Raw genomic sequence first — 21,108 nt, 5'->3', positions numbered from 1 at the left:
AGTGTCTTCAATTAGATTCAGTAAAGATCTGGCATCTGGGTCACCCAAAGTTCAGGGAAACTTCACTTGTTTAGAGCCAGCTGTGATAAAACACAATAGTCAGTTTTGATATCTCCTAGGCAAGTGCTGCTGGAAGTGGAAAATTTTTATTCACATTGGCTTGAGGCTGATGTCATATGTAAAGTGGTTGAAACAGTGCCCCTAGACTCTGCCTTATAGCTCAAAATGTGGTCTGTGGACAGAGCATAGGCACTACCTGGGTATTTGTTGGAGGTACAGATTCTTAGACCCCGCCCCCTCCAGTTCTACTGAATCAGAACCTGCATTTTTGTAGGGTCCTCAGGTTTTTCATACACACATTAAAGAAGAAATAACAGTTTTAAAACCAGGTTCTAGAATAGTGGTTCTCCAATTTTGATGTGTAACAGAATCAACTGGTGAGTTAGAGTTCCAGACTCATTGGGGTAGAATAAGGCTTGGACTTTTGTGTTTTTACCAGGTTCCCCAGGAGATTCTGATACTGACCAAAGCTAAAGAACCACTATTTTAGAACATGCTTCTCCTACTCAGGATCCATAAGCTCAAAACTTGTACACATTAAAGAGATGTATTCTCTTGAAAGCTCTGGTTGTATTACAGAGTCAAACTGTGTGTGCTGTTTTAACTGGAATTCACCCATTACAATTACAAAGTCACGAGGATTTTATGACCCCTAGAATTTCAGTCAACTGAAAACATATCTAGCACATGGTAAGATCATTTTTTTTCCTACAAGAAAACTATAAAAAAAAATACTACATCTGTGAGAATATTCCAGTGAGGATAATCTACTAAGAAACAAAGAAATTCCTAGGTCTTTGTAAATGGCGGGAATAGCTCTGGTAACTATTTACTGGAGCAGGGAAAGGATTAAAGTTCAGCTTATATTTAGGAAACTTCTCCATGAAGTTTAACGTTTAGTCATTACATTTCTTTGTTTAACAAATTAGAAACTTCCTCTTTCAGTTCAGAAAAACTGGCTTTTGTTCTTAAGGTTTCTTTTACAAAAAGGTAAATTTTGGGGTGTCATACTTAAAATCCTAACCAAAAAATGACAAGCTTTCTTCCCACCACTTCTCTGTGGGGCACCCTGATGTCGGCATCAGGAAGAATGAGGTCGTGTGCTTTTAATAAACCCAAATGCCATGAAATATAGGAAATTATTTGGTATTTCCTTTACCGGATACAAACCTTACCTTTATTAGTCATTTAATTATGAGTTCAGAAATGAATTTGTGACCTGGGAGAACAATATTCATTAATAATTAGGGAAGTGAGCAATGCACAAAATTTTCTGATAGGTCCAACCTTTCTTTTTCCTGCATGGTAAACATTTGTGAAGGAAATATGCTTTAATAAGATAAGAGGTTTCAGCAGAGGCATATTTGTTACTTCTCCCTGAGTAGATTCAACATGAGACTGGCAACTGTTACAAGAAATACATTTAATCCCAACTCATTATTTTCACATACTGCTTAGAACATAAAATCCTCAGCTTGCTTTTGAAAGCATTACAACTAAGACCCTCATTTTGCGCTTGAGGAAAAGATGAAGCCAGAAAATTAGAGAAACATAACTGTTCACAGACCTGAGAGTCAAAAATAGTTCTCTTGAATTTTAATGCAAAGATTGCTTCAATAAATCTTTTAGCATTTGATTTTATCTCAAGACATCTGTAAAAAGAAGCTGGGATATTCTGAAGAAGAATAAAAGCTTTAAACATGCATAATTTGGGATTCAGTAATTCCACATCAAGGCCTTCAAACTAAAAATCTACTCAATAATATGTATAAAGATGTATGTATAAGAATATTTATCGCAATGCTGTGAAACATGGAAAAACTTTAATCTGTAACTCTGACTTTAGTTTAAGAAAGGAGGATCATGTTAACTGGTGAACAATTTGGAAGGAAATTGAGCTTATTATCTATATAAGTTCACATATAAAATTTTTAATAAAGTCTAAATTAGCCATTAATGATTTAAGGTCAGAACACTCATTCTGGAGAATTTGAAAAGGTAACTGACATATCTGAGGGGAAAAGCCGCATAGCCTAGAGATAGCACGGAAAAGTAGATGCCATCTTAAAACTACAAGTTCCTGGTTGTTTCTTGGAATCTTCGCTCTTTCAGGCTATGGAAATAGTGTTTTCAAGAAAACCAGTCTGAATCTCAGGGGATAAGATGGTCCATTAAATATCGAGTTTATGTGAATATTAGTAAAATATTCAGAGCAACTTAAATATTCAAGCGTAGGGCATTAAACTGTGGCATAACTATTCAGTGGCATAGTATTAGCCATTAATATTCTTTTAGAAGAATGTTTTAAAAAGCATGAGAAGATAGTCAATGAAATTCTAGGTTTGAAAGATAGTATGTTCAGCATAATCTAAAATTTATGCCAATATATCTAGATACCTACAAAGAAGGATAAAAAGGTATACACTCAAATGCTTACAGTGATTATCTCTGGGTGGTAGGATTAGAGATTATTTGTTAATTGAGAGGTAGAATATCATATTCATTGTTTATTGCTGGTATAACAAATTACCACACATTTAGCAGCTTAAAACTACATGAACTTATCATCTCACAGTTTCATAGGTCAGAAGTCTAGTAGGCCCAGCTGATTTCTCTGCCCTGGGTCCCATAAGGCCAAAATCAAGGTATCTGCCAGCCAGGGCTCTTACCTGAAGGCTCTGGAGGAAAATACCTTTCTAGGCTCTTGCACTTTGTTGAAAGAATTCAGCTGCATGTGCTTATAAGACTAAGGCCCCCGTTTCCTTGCTAGCTGTCACCACAGGTAGTTATTCCCAGCTTCTAGGAATAGAAGCCTTTTCTGGCTCACAGCCCCCTTCATCTTCTAAGATGAAGAGTGGGTGAAATCTCTCGTGCTTTGTATCTCTTTTGCCTTTTTTTTTTTTTTTTTTTTTCCCATGGCTTCTCTCTGAATCCAACTAGAAAAATTTCTCTGCTTCTAAGGCCTTGGAAGGATTAGTTTGGGACCACTTGGGTAATCCAAGATTTTCTAAAATTCTACTGATTAACAACCTTAATTTCATCTTCAAAGTCCTTTTCCTAGTTTAGCGTAACATATTCAGAGGACCTATGGATTACGATAGAAACATCTTTGTGGGGGAGGAAATTGTCTGGACTGCAACAAATAGTGTAATGGCTAATGGCATGAGCTTTGAAGACAGATGACAGACAGACCCTGTTTGTATTCCCAAAGCTGCAACCCAATATATGTTGACTTTGGGGAAGTTAATTCATTCATATTCCAATTATCTCATGTATAAAATGGGGATCAGAATTATATCTATTTCATTGGACATTTATGAAGATTATATGAGATACTACATTAAAAGCATATGGTGCAATTCTCAGTAAAGGTTAACCATGATATTATTATTATTCTCAATACATTTCGTTGTATTTTCTACAATGAACATAATTAGTAATAATATGAACATAATAATAATAAGAAAAATGATACAAATTATTTTAGAAGCAAGAAAGTTTAATCCCATTCATATGGTTATGTCTGTTGGTTTCCCGGACCGGGGCATGAACCCGTGTCCCCTGCATCGGCAGGCGGACTCTCAACCACTGCGCCACCAGGGAAGCCCCCTATCTTCTCATGTTTTAAAACAGTATTTTTCTTTCGCGCTTACTAACTGAATATATAATTTTAAATATATATGTTGAAATGCATATATATTTATTTACTGTGTTCTCCAAGTACAATAGCACTCTCAGTCTTGTTCCTTGATGTTTCCCCAGTGTTTAAAAAAATTCCTGGCATTCAGTAGGCTCTTTATAAATATATATTAAATAAATGAATTTTTAATACAGCCATAGAGAGTCTAATTAAAAGAACTTTGGATCACTTAGCAATTTTCCTTTTACATTCATTCCTGAGAAAGAAAAAGGCAAAACAATGAAAGTCTCTTCATTTTTAAGCTGAAGTTTTTGAAAATTTAAATTTTCACTTGTCTAAAATATTCTTCCATATTAGTATATTTAAAAATGTGATTGTTCTCATAGAACCTCTCGTTGAAGGCAAGAGAGGTAAATGTACACAATAATAATGTAATCATGTTGCTATCTTTTAACCCACAAAGCTTGGCTCTGATTTCAGTTATGAAAACTATTATATATCCAAGTCTGTGAGATTTATTTACTTTCATTGATAAGAAACCTGGGCTCTCAGTATGTGTGATGGGACCAGAGAGTCATGTTTTTGTTGTGTGATACGAATTCGTCCAAAAACTCAAGAATTCACCTTTTGTCTAAAACTTCCCTATCTGCTTACTTATACCTGAAATTCCACAGTTGTATTTCTCTTAGTAAGAGTATTTGCATTTTAATACTTTACATTTATGTGAAAGAATCTCAGAAAGACATGCTAAAGGAGAGAAAGGAGCAGTGGTGAAGAAGGATGCTCTGTGAAGCAGGAGGGGGGCCACCATTAAGCAGAGGAGGAAGAGATGAGAATAGGATCAAAAGACTATGGGCGGGCTTCCCTGGTGGCGCAGTGGTTGAGAGTCCGCCTGCTGATGCAGGGGACGCGGGTTCGTGCCCCGGTCCGGGAGGATCCCACATGCCGTGGAGCGGCTGGGCCCGTGAGCCATGGCCGCTGAGCCTGCGCATCTGGAGCCTGTGCTCCGCAACGGGAGAGGCCACAGCGGTGAGAGGCCCGCGTACCACAAAAAAAAAAAAAAAAAAAAAAAAAAAAAAAAAGACTATGGGCACTGCAAGACTCAGTTCACCTTCATGTCTCTGGAGCAGCTCTTTTCTTAAAATACCTATGAGTTAAAAGTTGGAAATCTTAGTACGTACATAATCCCACTGTGATAAGCGACGCTAGAGCCCAATGAGGGACAGATAATAAGCCTTTGGTTTTGGGTGGGATTAAGGGATCACAGGGGGAATGCAAATTCCCTCTGTTAAGACTACATATATGTGTTCTCTCAGGTTGGTTAACAGTAGGGAGCAAGCCTGGAATAGCTGGAGATTCTATTCCATGTGGTAGGTGATTATGGAAAATGTGTGACTAATGCACATTTAATAAGCCAGATCACACTTAAGCAGCTGACAGCGTGGCTAACGTGTCTACTCTGCGTGTGTCTGATAACACGAGATGAGGATATTGTATTATATAGGCTTTGTAACAGGTCTGTACCTCGTCATTAGGTCCAAAGGGTCATAAAAATAAAACAGTTAATGAATACATCGTTATGGTTCAGTGCAACAGACATGAAAACCCATAATTACAATACAAAGAAAAAAATTCTAAAAGAGTTTGTTAAAAATAACCCTGGTATATAGAAGAAACTCTTTTGTTTTTTTTAAAGAATAACATGAGGCTGAACTCTATCATCTCCACTAGACTACTGTTTTCAAACTTCATATATTTTATTAGTAAATAGTGAAATAATTTAGTAGTTCTATCCAAATATTTAAAAAAATGAACGGAAATAGAACGGACAACAGACTGCATTACATATACGAAGAATAAGTCTTGAAGTTTTTTATTATTTTTTTCTCTTTCTTTGTGATGTCAAACGTATATCTAACTGCAGGCCATGATCACGAATGTTTCAAATTGCTCCAGAAAACCAGAGGTCCTTAACCTGAGGCTATAGAAAACTGAGTCACACACTTGAATGGAAAAAAATGGATCTCTATTTTTACTAAAATTGAATTAAAATTTAGCACTGCCTTCAATTAAGACTGCAGGCAACACACTCCTGTAGTATTAGCAGTACTTGTGACTTTGTCACCAATAAATAGGGTATTTTATATCATATTATTATTGTGGCAGATATCTCAAAATATTGTTTAGGCTCAACATTACAGAATTACAGTAGTTACTCTAATTGCCCCTAGATCTTGTTATGTAATGTGATCATTAAGAAGCACATATATTACTGTATCATACTTTTAAACATTTTGCTAACTATTCCAGTACATTAGGTTCCTTTGTTATATTGTTTGCTTTATTTTTATATTAATAAAAATAATATTTTAAGAACGTAATCATATAGTCACCAGACTGCCCAAGGGCCCAGGACACCAAGAAAGAAAGAAAGAGGGAGAGGGAGGGAGGGAGGAAGGAAGGAAGAGAAAAAAAGAGAGAGGGAGAGAAAGGAAGGAAGGAAAGAAGAAAGAAAGAAAGGAAGAAGGAAGGAAGGAAGGAAGAAAAAGAAAGAAAGAAAGAAAAAGAAAGAAACTGTGAGTAGGCTATGACATGCTAAAGGTAGTAGCTGTTAACTTATTCTTTGTGTCTCCAGAATTTAGTGCCTAGAACATCGTTTGTTCTAAAAAAAATCATTGTTGGATAACTTCTGCCTATGAAAATAACAAGCCTGAAGCAATAATCTATGACTTAGTGGAAAGATTCACCATGAGGTAACGTTTGAATGAACTGTAAAATGAGTAGGAAGAGGACATAACAAATAGTATGTGCTTACTGATCAGTAGAGAACATGACTACTGTGAAAAAAATTAATTCTATGTGGATGAAGGATTTGTGTGAAAGAACATAATGTGTGTATAGGATAATATTTTCATGGATTTGGTTAGGTAAGGATTTCTTAAGACATAGGATGTACTAATAGTAAAGTAAAAGTTTGGGAAATATGATTATATTAAATCTAGTAATTTATTTCCATCAGAGTAATAATAAAAAGCAAAAACAAACAAATAAGCCATAATGGGGGGGCATTATTTTCAACACATATAACTGAAGGTTTAATAACCAGAATATATAAAGAATTTCTAAACTATATAAGAAAAAGAAAGTCAACCAGTACCAAAGAAGAGGCAATCCATTTGTCCAAAGGTAAAATGAAAATGAGACTTGAATGGGATCTTCACATAAAGACAAACTCAGATTACCAATAAACAAACAGAAACATGCTGAACCTCGTTAATGATGAGAGAAATGGAAATCAGAATCAAAATGACATACAGATTTATACAAGGTTGGCAAAAATTAGAAGTCTGACAATAAGAAGTATTGGTAGGGATTATGAGCATTGAGAACTCTTATCCATTGCTGCTGAAACTGTAAACTAGTATGACCACTTTGGAAAATAGTTTGGCATTTTCTATTCAAGTTTCTGGGAGATAGGAGAGTTGCAATGTTCCATTCTTTAAGCTAATAGGGCAGGCAAAAATAGGGAATGTTGGTAGAAATTACTAAGGTAGAATTCACTGACAATGTAGAAAGCTGCAAAGAGTATAACTCCTCATTTTATGACATGAAAAAGCCAGATAATCTACAGAATAATAACCTTTTTTGAATCCAATTAGGAGCTAACATCAAAGGGCAATCAACTAGCCTGCAATCTAAGGAAAGACAGACGTCTTCAAGGAGAAAGGACATGCGAACAATTGCTTACCTGAAGCATAGCATAGAAGGAAGAGACACTAGACACCATACAAACACATTAAAATAATTCGGGTGAATTTTTTATGAATTATTGAAAGTTGAGTGTGAGCTAGTGTGAGGGAATAGAACTCCTGGGGCTGCAGACTCAAGGGTATTCTCCATGGATGCTCACTGGATGATCACAGGAAAGATCTGAGAGGGAGCAAAGGGGAGTACAGTACAGAAAAAGCCTGTCTTGTGGTACAGGCCTAGCGGTGTGGGAACAGCAGCCACTATGGGAAAAGCATGAAGCTCCACACATATCCGTCTTCCCTTAACTCCTCTATGAAGCAAACACCTTAAACCACTAAGGGGAGAAGAGCAAACTGTCTGTCTAGCACAGAGTTAAAGACTATTGCTGCCGGCAGAGGAGAACAGGAAAACAAAAAAAGCCCGGAAATTCCTTTTCCTGGGGGTGGGGTAGAAATACCTTATAGGCCTAAATCATTAGAAATCACCTGCTACTGGAAGAAGGGCAGAATCACTAAGGCCCACAACCAGGAGTTAGACACAGCATCTGTCTTAAGACTAGGGTGAACCAGGACAACAGAGAACACTCCCCGCCCCCTCACTCCAGACTGCCAGCAGAGCAAACAGTGAGTAGCAAACAGCAGCAGTCTACTGCTAGGAGAGAGTCTAGAACATGGAGAAAAAACTTCTCTGAGGTATATACTCATGGGAAAAACCTAAAGTTGACAGTGGAAGAGTAATATTGAGGAGACCTCTCTGGAAACCAGCCCTCACCTACAGGTAATGCTAAAGCAATCTGAAACTGGTAGTGGTCTGAGAAACAGCAAAACTAAGGTCCAGCTCATCATCTGTCTAGATTGAATCAACTCCCCAAACTAAGGGCCAAGAAAAAGGAAGTATGTCCCTTTCTAGCCGTAAACACTATCTTCTTCAGGCTCTACTGTCCTACACAAAATATGTAGCTTTCAACCAAAAGCTGCAAGTCACAGAGAAGCAAGAAAGATACACCACCCAGCGAAGAGGCGAAGCAATCATCCTATCCACATGTAGAGAACTATAGATGGGGAATTTGAAATACTCGTAATTAATATATGGAAATGTATTAGATGGGGAATTTCAGCAAAGATATGGAAACTCTTAAGAAAGGATCAAATAGGAACATGGTAACAAAGATGAGGAATGCCTTCAATGAACTCTTCAGTAGGATGAACCCTGCTGAGGAAGGAATCAATAAACTTGAGGAAAGGTCATTAGAAATTACTCAAACTGAGCTTCCCTGGTGGCACAGTGGTTAAGAATCTGCCTGCCAATGCAGGGGACAGGGGTTCGAGCCCTGGTCCAGGAAGATCCCACGTGCTGTGGAGCAGCTAAGCCCGTGCGCCACAACTACTGAGCCTGCGCTCTAGAGCTCGTGAGCCACAACTACTGAGCCCACGTGCCACAACTACTGAAGCCCGCACACCTAGAGCCTGTGGTCCACAACAAGAGAAGCCACTGCAGTGAGAGGCCTGCACACCACAACGAAGAGTAGCCTCCGCTCGCCGCAACTAGAGAAAGCCTGCGTGCAGCAACGAAGACCCAAAAATAAATAAATAAATTTATTTAAAAAAAAAAAAAAAAGAAAAGAAATTACTCAAACTGACACAAAGAGAAAAAAAGTGAAGAAAATAGAACATAGTATTCAAGAGCTGTGGGATAATACGAACTAGTCTATCATATATTTAACTGACATCCTAGGAGAAGAAGGTAAAAGTTGGGCAGAAGAAATATTTGCAAGCACAATGGCAAAAAATTTTATAAAAATAAAGCATCAAACACTAAATACAAGAAGATAAGACAGCACCAAACAGGCTTAATGCCTAATTAATTAATTAGAAACCACAACTAGACAAATTGTATTCAAACTGCTCAAACCAAAGATAAAAAAGAAAATGTTGAAGTCAGCCAGAGAAATAGGACACATTACATACAGAGGAACAAAGGTAAGAATTAATCAGACTTCTTGTTAGAAATGATGCAAGCCAGAAAATAAGGTACTGACATTTTTTCAAGTGATGAAAGGAAAAAAAGTGTCAACCCAGAATTTTATTCATAGAAAAATTATCTTTCAAAAATTGAGTAGAAAGAAATATATTTCCAAACAAATAGAAACATAGAACATTCATTATCAGCAGATCTGAACTATAAGAGATCTAAAATAAGGTTATTCAGGGAGAAGACATATGATACCAGACAGAAACTTGAATTCATACAAAGAAATGAAGAATATTATAAATGGCATTTAAAAAGGAAATGAAAATTATTTTATTATTTTCAATTGTCCTAAAAGGTAATTGACCCTCTAAAGCAAAAAGAGTGGGAATATATTGTATGTTTATGACATATGTGAGTGTAGGAACGTATGACAACAGTAGCAAAAGGAACGGAGAGAGGAATTGGGAGTCTACTGGTACAATGTGTTTATATTACATGTGAAACAGTATAAAATTATTTGAAAGTGGATTGTGATTAATGAAAGGTGTATATTGTAAACCCTGGACAACTTCAAAAACTTTCTTTAGACAGATATGAATTACTAGAGTAGTCATCCAGAAGAAAAAGTGAGACAGGGGTAGGTACCTCATGGTAGTGACGGAGTCTTTCGTGTAAAAGCAGTGAGACCAGCTCTGTCTTTCAGAAACTTAATTCTGTAAATAGTGTGGCCAGAGAGATCAATGCTAAGTCAAACCTCTACTGGATTTGTGGCAGGCATTTAGTTGCCATTTTAAAAAGTCATGTTTGCTTCTCCTGATGAAGTTGCATTTATGGCATGATTTAATAGGCTTTGGAGTTAGGCAGAACTACATTAGAATTTCAGTTATGCCACTTTCTAAGAATGTCGCTTTGGGGCAATTGCTATAAGCAGTACTCTTTTCATCTTTAAAATAGCAATATTGGATCTTAACTCACAGGTTCCTTCAAAGATTAAATGAGATAATGGATATAAAACTATGGCTATATTACATAGAAGACGTGCATCAAATCTTAACTCCCTTCTTTATTCTTTTGTGAAGAAACAAAGAACCATTCAAGGTCTAGTGTACTGGAATAACCTCTCCATTTGATAGACTCTGAAGGCTTTCCTGGAGTAATCAAACAAGAACAGAACTTAATTTTTTCCTCTGCCTCTTCCTTGTTAATGAATTTGACTTTATCTTCTTTTGTCAGTTAGTTTTTGCTGCTTAACAAACATTTTCGTTGCTCCGAAACTTGATGGCTTGAAACAGCCACCATTTATTTAGCTCACAGTTCTCTTGTAGCTGCAATTTGTGCTGGGTTTCGTGGGGCCATTCTTTATCTGTGATCACTCATGCTGCTGCACTCAGGTGGTGGTTCGTGGCCTTATAGTCTAGCAGCTGTCTCTGTTGGCTGGGATGACAGCTAGCAGGATGAGGGGAACTGGGCCACATGACTCGCATCACCCATTAGGACATCCAGGCTTGTCCACATGGTGGCAGTTTCAGTGTTTCCAAGATGAGCAAGAGAGAAGGAAGACCAGTGTACAGCATTTTGGATGCCTCTATTTGCAAAAGGCTTCCTCATGTCTTGTCGGACAAAGGAGGTTGCTTTGTCAACTCAGACTCAAGGGGTAAGATACAGATTCCACCTTTTGATGAGAGCTGCTGCAATGTTACATAACAAGGGTGGATGTAGGAAGGGAAAAATATATGGTCATTTTTACAATCTACCACACTGCTGAAAACAAACTGAAAAAGCACTTCTTTTCTGTCTACTGCTTCACAGGTAGATCCATTTTAATCCTTTGATAGAATCTAGCAATAGTGTTATAATAGGATTTTCCCTGGATGATTAAAAAAAGATGCTTCATAAGGAGAGACTATTGACTGTTATATGTCTTGGGGGGTAATATTATTCATTGTCAGTAGAGTATTGGAGAATCTTTCTGCTTTTATTCTTTGGTGCTTGGAAACTGAGGTTCTACAATAACATTATTTTAACTAAAAAAATTTTTTTCCCTGGAGCTCTACTTGTTCAAACCCTTAAAGTATTAATTAACTTATTTTAAAACCAACTATGTTCCAGATCTTGTGCTCATCATGAATAAAATTAGTACTTTACAAAACCTAATACATATTCTTTAAGAGAGAATGGGTTTAACCTTGGAGAAATGGTAGATGCTAAAAGCTGTCTAAGAAGAAAAGCAATGAAATTGCTCTAATGACCTGGAAATATATATATATATTTCTTTCTTGACCTATTAGATAATGGGAAGAATAGGATATTTAACAAATTACTGTTTTAAATGAGTAAAACCAACATATATTTCATATTCTGAGCTGTGAATACATTGGATTCTATCCCTCTTTCAGTAATTTATGAAACCTAATTGAGTTGTTCCAGTATTGGGGAAGAGGAATTGAGTCACCTAAAACTAGAAATTATTTGCCTGGGTAAATTTTTTTTTTATGGCCAAAAGGACCAGAAAGAGAAATGGGGCATTTTGAGAAAATTTGTCTCCAAAGTACCATTTCTTAAGTGAAATTATGTAACTCAATTTACTTTATGGCAGTCACTGTGGCTAATAGTGGACTTGATTTTAATTTTATATGGATTAAATAATTTAACTTTTCCCTGATGTATTTTTGAATGACTTTATTCACAGACCGTATCCTTTTTCACATTGTCTGAAAGTTTTATTGTCTCTGACATCCAGAGTTGTACATGACTTTCCATGGATCTTGATATTTCCTTTTTAGCTACTTTTTATTTCACTGGAAAAAAACAACAGATAAGTTTAAGTAGCTGCAGAAATTCAGTTGTTTAGATAACAACAGTGGAAGATGTACTTGCCTCAGTGGTGTCACTCATTTCCCCTTTCTTTTCTTACATTACTCTGAGTTTTGTTCTTAAATAATGTTTGGATCAAACATTAGAATTCAGTCTTTGTGCATTGAATGCTGCATTAAGTACCATGTACTACACATTGTGCAATGTGATGGACCTATGTGGCTGAAAAAACTATCCTTCACAGCTACTTAAGGTGAAGAGGTTGTAATACCTAGAATTAGGGAATCAAAGGCATAACTATATGCCCATCGTCAAATCTGGTACTCAAAGATGCTACCGCAAATTGGCTTGATATCAGAATAACCTGAGAAACTTCAGATACTACTTAGTTTCCTGAGTTCCTTTTCCAGAGATCATGATTCAGTACATCATCATCAAGGCTGAGGACTTTAGTCATTTTCTCCAAAGCTCCCAATATAATTTTGATGCAACTGGCCTAGTACTGGTTCCAGGAAAGGCAACAGGGGACCACTTGTCTTATTGAGGTATCTTAGATTAAATATGATAGAAGTAGCTTTGATGTGTATATTATCATTGTGATTATCCTCCTTTACTCAAAAAAAAAGTGCGTTGTTTATGTCTTTGTTTCTAAAGCCCAAATTTGTTCTAATTAATCTCTGTGAATGCTGCTGACTTGTAGACCACTAACATTCAATGGTTGCACAATTCTTGAGAAAAAAAATTCTAGGTTGCTAATTGTTGGATTTTATTTCTTCACAACTTAAAGGAATTCGCCTCCCCCTTGTTCTATAATTATTTGTGACAAAGCTCGGGAAAAAATTCCAAGAAAACGAAACTGTCAGGAGGTTCAAAGACAAGGATCATGTTCCAGTAATTCAATGAATGGGTTATGAAGACTGAAAGAGCTAAGATCAGGTCTTGAAATCTAGGAGAAGAACAGCTGGTTGAGAATACCAAGGAACAAATAAAATTTATTGTAATATTTTCTTTGGTAGCTACTTATGGGCCAGCTGTAGTATGTCATTAGCATACGGTAAGCAAAGGCAAAAGGCCAAGGACAGTAGAAAAGAAACCCAGCAATAAGTTTTCATACAGTTGGCTTTCTACTTTGAGAACTTGCAATCCAGTGATAACAAGATAACAAATCCTGTACTTGCTTGATATTGACAGTTGACAAATCCTTTGCAATATGTTAACTCAGCTAATACCTCCAAAAAGATCTACGAGGCAGAAACCAATCTCTTCCTTTCATAAACTTGAGGTGGAGGGTCATAGAAGTTAAGTGCTTTTTCTGAGCTCACACAACTAATGAGTTGGGATTTGAATAAGAAAAATGACTTCTAAATAAGATATCTTTTTCATCCTTACTTTTTTTTCTTGGACTTCATCTGCCATGTAACATTTAGAAGGTCACCTTAAGGAATAGTTTCTGTCCAGTCTGACCAATACATCATCTTGAACCCTGGGCAGAGCTATAAACGTCCCTTACAAAATGTCTTTGTCGTGGTTTTCTATCACCTGCCAGCCACCCAAACCCACTTGCTCAGCCTCTGGTCTCTGCCCTTGAGCCCCTAACCCTCTTTCTATGGAATGCCATTGCATGTGGACTGTTTCTTTAGTTCTCAACTGTTGACTTCCTCCTCTACAACTTTTACAGCTCCCTGATTTTCATGCTCTGTAGTCTGAAGACCTGGCTGGCTCCCACCTCCACGCCTGGTCTTAGCCCAGGGGCCCAATCTCTTGCACAAATACAGGAGGCACTTTCAACTTATACACCAAATGCATCTTTCCCTGAAGCTCATTATAAATCATCTGAAAATGCCATATCAGAGATTCTTTTTTTCTTATTTCATGTGAATGCTCTTGAGTAACACCCTTTTAAGTAGAGGAAGGAGAAGGCCAATGCATGTACTCTGCACCGTCTGCTCGGCCAGATCAGTAAAAGAACTGATGGCTTGTGTGTATTTCTTGTTTTGATATTTAGGATGGCTGAGATGGTTAGGAGATTCAGATTCATAGGCTCAGCAGAAATCTGCAATCTGGAAAACTGATGTCTGAATCAGGAAAGTTAGAGACTTACCACTGAATTTTCATACTGAAAGAAATCTCGGAGTAATTTAGGTAAATCCCATCATTATATGGATGAGGAAATGGAGTTCCAAGGTCACAAACCCACATATTAGGCTCAGGTCAATGGTTCTGTGACAGAGATATTATTTAGTGTCCTAAATATTCATGGTTTTCCCCACAACTGACACTGTTCACAGTTCTTCATATTGATGACTATGATAAAATTTATCTTTTGTTTCCACGTGAAGGCTATGGATGGGCTTAAATCACGTAAGCGAGGTTGGAATTCTGGAGAAGGAGAGCAAGGCCTGGGCTGAGAATAAAGAATAGGGATACAATCAAAGGAATGGTTTGCCCATCTAAGCTTAATATCAAGGAGGAGAATTTAACCTGACAATGGACTGGTAATTAAGGGTGTAAGCACACTCAGAACAAAGCAGAGGTACATTTAAAAATTTTGGATCTTCACCAAAATCAAAGGCACCTACAGGCAGTGTGGTACAGTGTTTAAGGATTTTGGTTTTGGAGACAGACAACCTAAGTCTGGATTCTGACTCTGTTACTCAATAGCGATGTGAGAAGATTGCTTTTTCTGTGATTCCTTTTTTTCTAATTCCAAACACAAGATGATAATAGTACTGAATCCAAACACTTGTTATGAGGATTGAGTAAGTGAGACACTTGTGCTGGGAAGATAATAAACACTATATAAATGATTGCTAATAAATATTCTGCTGACATATGTACAAAGATGTTCACTGCAACATATTTATAGAATTAAAGAATTGGAAACAATTTTAAAAATCCTTTATGAGGGGCTAGTTAAATAGATTACATTATAGCCATACAAAGGAGCATATTACTGTTAAAGAATATGAGGTGTGTCCATAAGTGCCACCTATGATATATGGTGAATATTTTAAGTAAATATTTAAACAATACAACAGGATGATATAGTTTTTATTGAAATATTAAAAAATCTATGTTATATGTGTGTGTCCCAAATCTCTTGGTGTTTTAACACCAGTCCGTTGAGTGGTTTCTCCTGAGGACTGACATTGTTGCATGGGTGTCAGTGGCAGGGAGGAGCCGTGGGAAAAACTTATTTTCCTTTTTTCACTTCTGTAATATTTGGATTATTTTTCAGCTAGCAAACCTATTTTTAAAAATAGCATAAATCTAGTAAGATCTGGGGTGAAAAGAATACAGTAGTAAATAAGGTAAAGTTATGAGGAGTTAGAGGCAAGATGCTGACAACTGCAGGAGCTCCTCGGTAATAAAGAAGAACTTTGATATTAACTGTTACCCATAATATCTCCAAGTTGATCTTGGAAGCTCACTCACTCCCATCCTTAAGGAAAAAATGGACTTGTGTTTCTTTCAGGTCGGGAGAGTATTTAAGTGACATTAAATAACCTATAGGAGTAATGCTCCTCTTTACATATCAGTGAATACATTATGTAAAGGGAAAGAAATCTGCCTCTTACCTGTGTACTGTGCGTATGTTAAGTGGCTTCTTTCACACACGCTGAAATAATGGCACGGATAGACCCATTTACTAAGCTAAGCCCTGGATATATTTCTCCAAGGCACTACTACCCAACTGGAGTCTGATATTATAGTGATTTACTGATAAGTTCATTACTGCTGTGTGCTCTTGCAAATAAGTAGAGCATACATATGTAGGACTGAAATCTTTAGTTGTGAGTTATGAGTGTGATACAGTAAGAACCTGTGATTTGCATAGGGAAAAGAATCTGGAGGTAGACTGGTTGGGGGGTTTCAGGGCTTTGAAAATTGGAGCGTAATTGAGTCCCCAAGCATTACAGACTAAGTAAACAATTCATTTGTTTATAAGTATTTATGAACAGTCTAACCTCAGCTGACCTCTGGTAATGTTTTCTGCGTCACTTTGAAGCACATTTTGTGACAGATTAAAGAAGTATGTCTTATAATATAAACAAGAAGCATGGTTTTATAGAATCATTCCCGCCCTGAATTTACCTTGTCTCCTAAATATTAGTGATGTTAAAAAAAAAGATTAAGGAAAAAATGTGAAAAGGCAGAGAAAGGAAAGGAAAGCTTTAGTTCTCCTCTTTCATGTTGATTCATTTGTTGATTATATTTATTTAACTTTATTTTACAGGTACATATAATGCCTACTTATCTTTGCATTTATCAATGTTGGGAAGCTATGGTTTTCAAAATGTAGATACTTATACAAATCATGAGCCAATGACCCACTAATTCGCTCAAGGCTAAGTTAATCGCCCTGCTGATTATAGATGATTCCATAATCTTGCCTCTAAGGACATGGATGACAGTTCAGAATCTCTCACAGCTTGTCTGCTCAGTGGCCTTGATCATCTCTTTCCTGCCCAGCCTATGTATGACAGTGTTGACTCCCTTATTTACCCTTATCGTATTACTCTTCCACTATTAATTTCATGAACAAATGATATATAGGGTTTATAAGAAATGATAAAGCCAAGGAATCTCATCAAAATCTGAATGTGGGAGAGAGGCACATGTGTGGTACTTCGTTTAAACATAGTGTGGTTTGATATAGATAGATAGATAGATAGATAGGTAGGTAGATAAACTTTTATAGTAAAATGATTTTTATGAGCCTGTAGTTACTTTACATGAGTTAGAGTCTCTACAATACAGTAAGTCAGTTTATCCAAATATGGCATATTCAAACTCAGTATTTATTACCTATAGTTCATCTAAAAAGTAAGCACAGTCCCAAATATTTTATTACTATTATCACAGTATAAATGTCTTCTTGGTGTACAGCCCATCCTGTATGTTACCTTTGACATTCCTGTTTCATTCTGTAGAGCTGAGTTGAGAGTTTTATTTGGAATAAACTTGGGTCCAGAGTGAGAGCACCAGTCTTCCCTATGCCATCCCACATATTTAGATTTTTAACAGAGTCGTTGATGAATATTTCGAGGAAGAATTGCTTAGGGTACAGAGTATTAGTCTCCTTCTCCTACTCTTCTTCCTTCTTAAACATATTCTCCCATATCAAATTGACCAAAAATGTGAGGGAGCTTTATAGAGGAGTTTGGGAACTATTAATGTGCTGTATCAGCTTCCTTTAAATAGATAAAAATCAACAGGAGAGAATACCTTGTGATTAGGAGAACATGGGGATTTTGTTTTTTTTTCTTTTATCTCTTATTTATTTTTAATTTTTGAATTTTATTTTATTTATTTTTTTATACAGCAGTTTATTAGTCATCCATTTTATACACATCAGTGTATACATGTCAATGCCAATTGCCCAATTCATCACACCCCCCACCCCACCCCACCCGCTGCTTTCCCCCCTTGGTGTCCATACATTTGTTCTCCACATCTGTGTCTCAATTTCTGCCCTGCAAACTGGTTCATCTGTACCATTTTTCTGGGTTCCATATATATGCATTAATATACAATATTTGTTTTTCTCTTTCTGACTTACTTCACTCTGTATGACAGTCTCTAGATCCATCCACATCTCAACAAGTGACCCAATTTCGTTCCTTTTTATGGCTGAGTAATATTCCATTGTATATATGTACCACATCTTCTTTATCCATTCGTGTGTCAATGGGCATTTAGGTTGCTTCCATGACCTGGCTATTTTTTTTTAATTAATTAATTTTTAACATCTTTATTGGAGTATCATTGCTTTACAATGGTGTGTTAGCTTCTGCTTTATAACAAAGTGAATCAGTTATACATATACATATGTTCCCATGTCTCTTCCCTCTTGTGTCTCCCTCCCTCCTACCCTCCCTATCCCACCCCTCTAGGTGGTCACAAACCACCTAGCTGATCTCCCTTGTGCTATGTGGCTGCTTCCCACTAGCTATCTATTTTAAGCTTGGTAGTGTATATATGTCCATGCCACTCTCTCACTTTGTCACAGCTTACCCTTCCCCCGCCTTGTATCCTCAAGTCCATGCTCTAGTAGGTCTGTGTCTTTATTCCCATCTTAACCCTAAGTTCTTCATGACCTTTTTTTTTCTTAGATTCCATATATATGTGATAGCATATGGTATTTGTTAAACAGTGCTGCAATGAACATTGGGTTGCATGTGTCTTCTTGAATTATGGTTTTCTCTGGCTATATGCCCAGTAGTGGGATTGCTGGATCATATGGTAATTCTATTTTTAGTTTTTTAAGGAACCTACATACTGTTCCTCATAGTGGCTGTATCAATTTACATTCCCACCAACAGTGCAAGAGGGGTCCCTTTTCTCCACACCCTCTCCAGCATTTGTTGTTTGTAGATTTTCTGATGATGCCCATTCTGACTGGTGTGAGGTGATACCTCATTGTAGTTTTGTTTTCCATTTCTCTAATAATTAGTGATGTTGAGCAGCTTTTCATGTGCCTCTTGGCCATCTATATGTCTTCTTTGGAGAAATGTCTATTTAGGTCTTCTGCCCATTTTTAGAGTGGATTGTTTCTTTTTTTAATATTGAGCTGCACGAGCTGTTTATATATTTTGGAGATTAATGCTTTGTCCGTTGATTCATTTGCAAATATTTTCTCCCATTCTGAGGGTTGTCTTTTCCTCTTCTTTACAGTTACCTTTGCGTTGCAAAAGCTTTGAAGTTTCATTAGGTCCCATTTGTTTATTTTTATTTCCATTTCTCTAAGAGGTGGTCCAAAAAGGATCTTTCTGTGATTTATGTCAAAGAGTGTTCGGCCGGGGCTTCCCTGGTGGCGCAGTGGTTGAGAGTCTGCCTGCCAATGCAGGGGACACGGGTTCGTGCCCCGGTCTGGGAAGATCCCACATGCCATGGAGTGGCTAGGCCTGTGAGCCATGGCCGCTGATCCTGTGCATCCGGAGCCTGTGCTCCACAATGGGAGAGGCCACAACACTAAGAGGCCCGCGTACCGCAAAAAAAAAAAAAAAAAAGTGTTCTGCCTAAATTTTCCTCTATGTGTTTTATAGTGTCTGGCCTTATATTTAGGTCTTTTATCCATTTTGAGTTTATTTTTGTGTATGGTGTCAGGATGTGTTTTAATTTCATTCCTTTATTTGTAGCTGTACAGTTTTCCCAGCACCACTTATTGAAGAGACTGTCTTTTCTCCATTGTATATCCTTGCCTCCTTTGTCATAGATAAGTTGACCATAGGTGCATGGGTTTATCTCTGGGCTTTCTATCCTATTCCATTGATCTATGTTTCTGTTTTTGTACCAGTACCCTATTGTCTTGAATACTGTAGCTTTGTAGTATAGTCTGAAGTCAGGGAGTCTGATTCCTCCAGCTCCGTTTTTTTTCCTCAAGACTGCTTTGGCTATTTGGGGTCTTTCGTGTCTCCGTACAAATTTTAAGATTTTTTTTCTTCTAGTTCCATAAAATACGCCATAGGTAATTTGATAGGGATTGCACTGAATCTGTAGGTTGCTTTGGGTAGTATAGTCATTTTCACAATATTGATTCTTCCAATCCAAGAACATGGTATATCTTTCCATCTGTTGGTATCATCTTTAATTTCTTTCATCAGTGTCTTATAGCTTTCTACATACAGGTCTTTTGTCTCCCTAGGTAGGTTTATTCCTTGGTATTTTATTCTTTTTGTTGCAATGGTAAATGGGAGTGTTTCCATAATTTCTCTTTCAGATTTTTCATCATTAGTGTATAGGAATACAAGAGATTTCTGTGCATTAATTTCGTATCCTGCCACTTTACCAAATTCATTGATTAGATCCCATAGTTTTCTGGTAGCATCTTTAGGATTCTCTATGTATAGTGTCATGTCATCTGCAAACAGTGACACTTTTACTTCTTCTTCTTTTCCAATTTGTATTCCTTTTATATCTTTTTCTTCTCTGATTGCCATGGCTAGGACTTCCAAAACTATGTTGAATAGTAGTGGCGAGAATGGACATCCTTGTCTTGTTCCTGATCTTAGAGGAAATACTTTCAGTTTTTAACCCTTGTGAATGATGTTTGCTGTGGGTTTTTCGTATATGGCCTTTATTATGTTGTGGTAGTTCCCTCTATGCCCACTTTCTGGAGAGTTTTTATCATAAATGGGTGTTGCATTTTGTCAAATGCTTTTTCTGCATCTATTGAGATGATTATATGGTTTTTCTTCTTCAGTTTGTTAATATGGTGTATTACATTGATTGATTTGTGTATATTGAAGAATCCTTGCATCCCTGGGATAAATCCCATTTGATCATGGGTATGATCCTTTTAACGTGTTGTTGGATTCTGTTTGCTAGTATTTTGTTGAGAATATTTGCATCTATATTCATTAGTGATATTGGTCTTTAATTTTCTATTTTTGTAGTATCTTTGTCTGGTTTTGGTATCAGGGTGATGGTGGCCTCATAGAATGAGTTAGGGAGTGTTACTTCCTCTGCAATTTTTTCGAAGAGTTTGAGAAGGATGGGTGTTAGCTCTTCTCTAAATGATAGAATTCACCTGTGAAGCCATCTGATCCTGGACTTTTGTTTGTTGGAAGATTTTTTTTTTTTTTTTTTTTGAGGTACGCGGGCCTCTCACTGTTGTGGTCTCTCCCATTACGGAGCACAGGCTCCGGAAGCGCAGGCTCAGCGGCCATGGCTCACGGGCCCAGCCGCTCCGTGGCATGTGGAATCTTCCCAGGCTGGGGCACGAACCCGTGTCCCCTGCATCGGCAGGCGGACTCTCAACCACTGCGCCACCAGAGAAGCCCCGTTGGAAGATTTTTAATCACAGTTTCAACTGCATTACTTGTGATTGGTCTGTTCATATTTTCTATTTCTTCCTGGTTCAGTCTTGG

The sequence above is a fragment of the Neophocaena asiaeorientalis genome, unplaced genomic scaffold (genome assembly GCF_003031525.2).
Source record: "Neophocaena asiaeorientalis asiaeorientalis breed wild unplaced genomic scaffold, Neophocaena_asiaeorientalis_V1.1 scaffold229, whole genome shotgun sequence".
Lineage (NCBI taxonomy): Eukaryota > Metazoa > Chordata > Mammalia > Artiodactyla > Phocoenidae > Neophocaena > Neophocaena asiaeorientalis.
The sequence above is the reverse complement of the archived record's forward strand: the minus strand, read 5'-3'. Positions refer to the sequence as shown.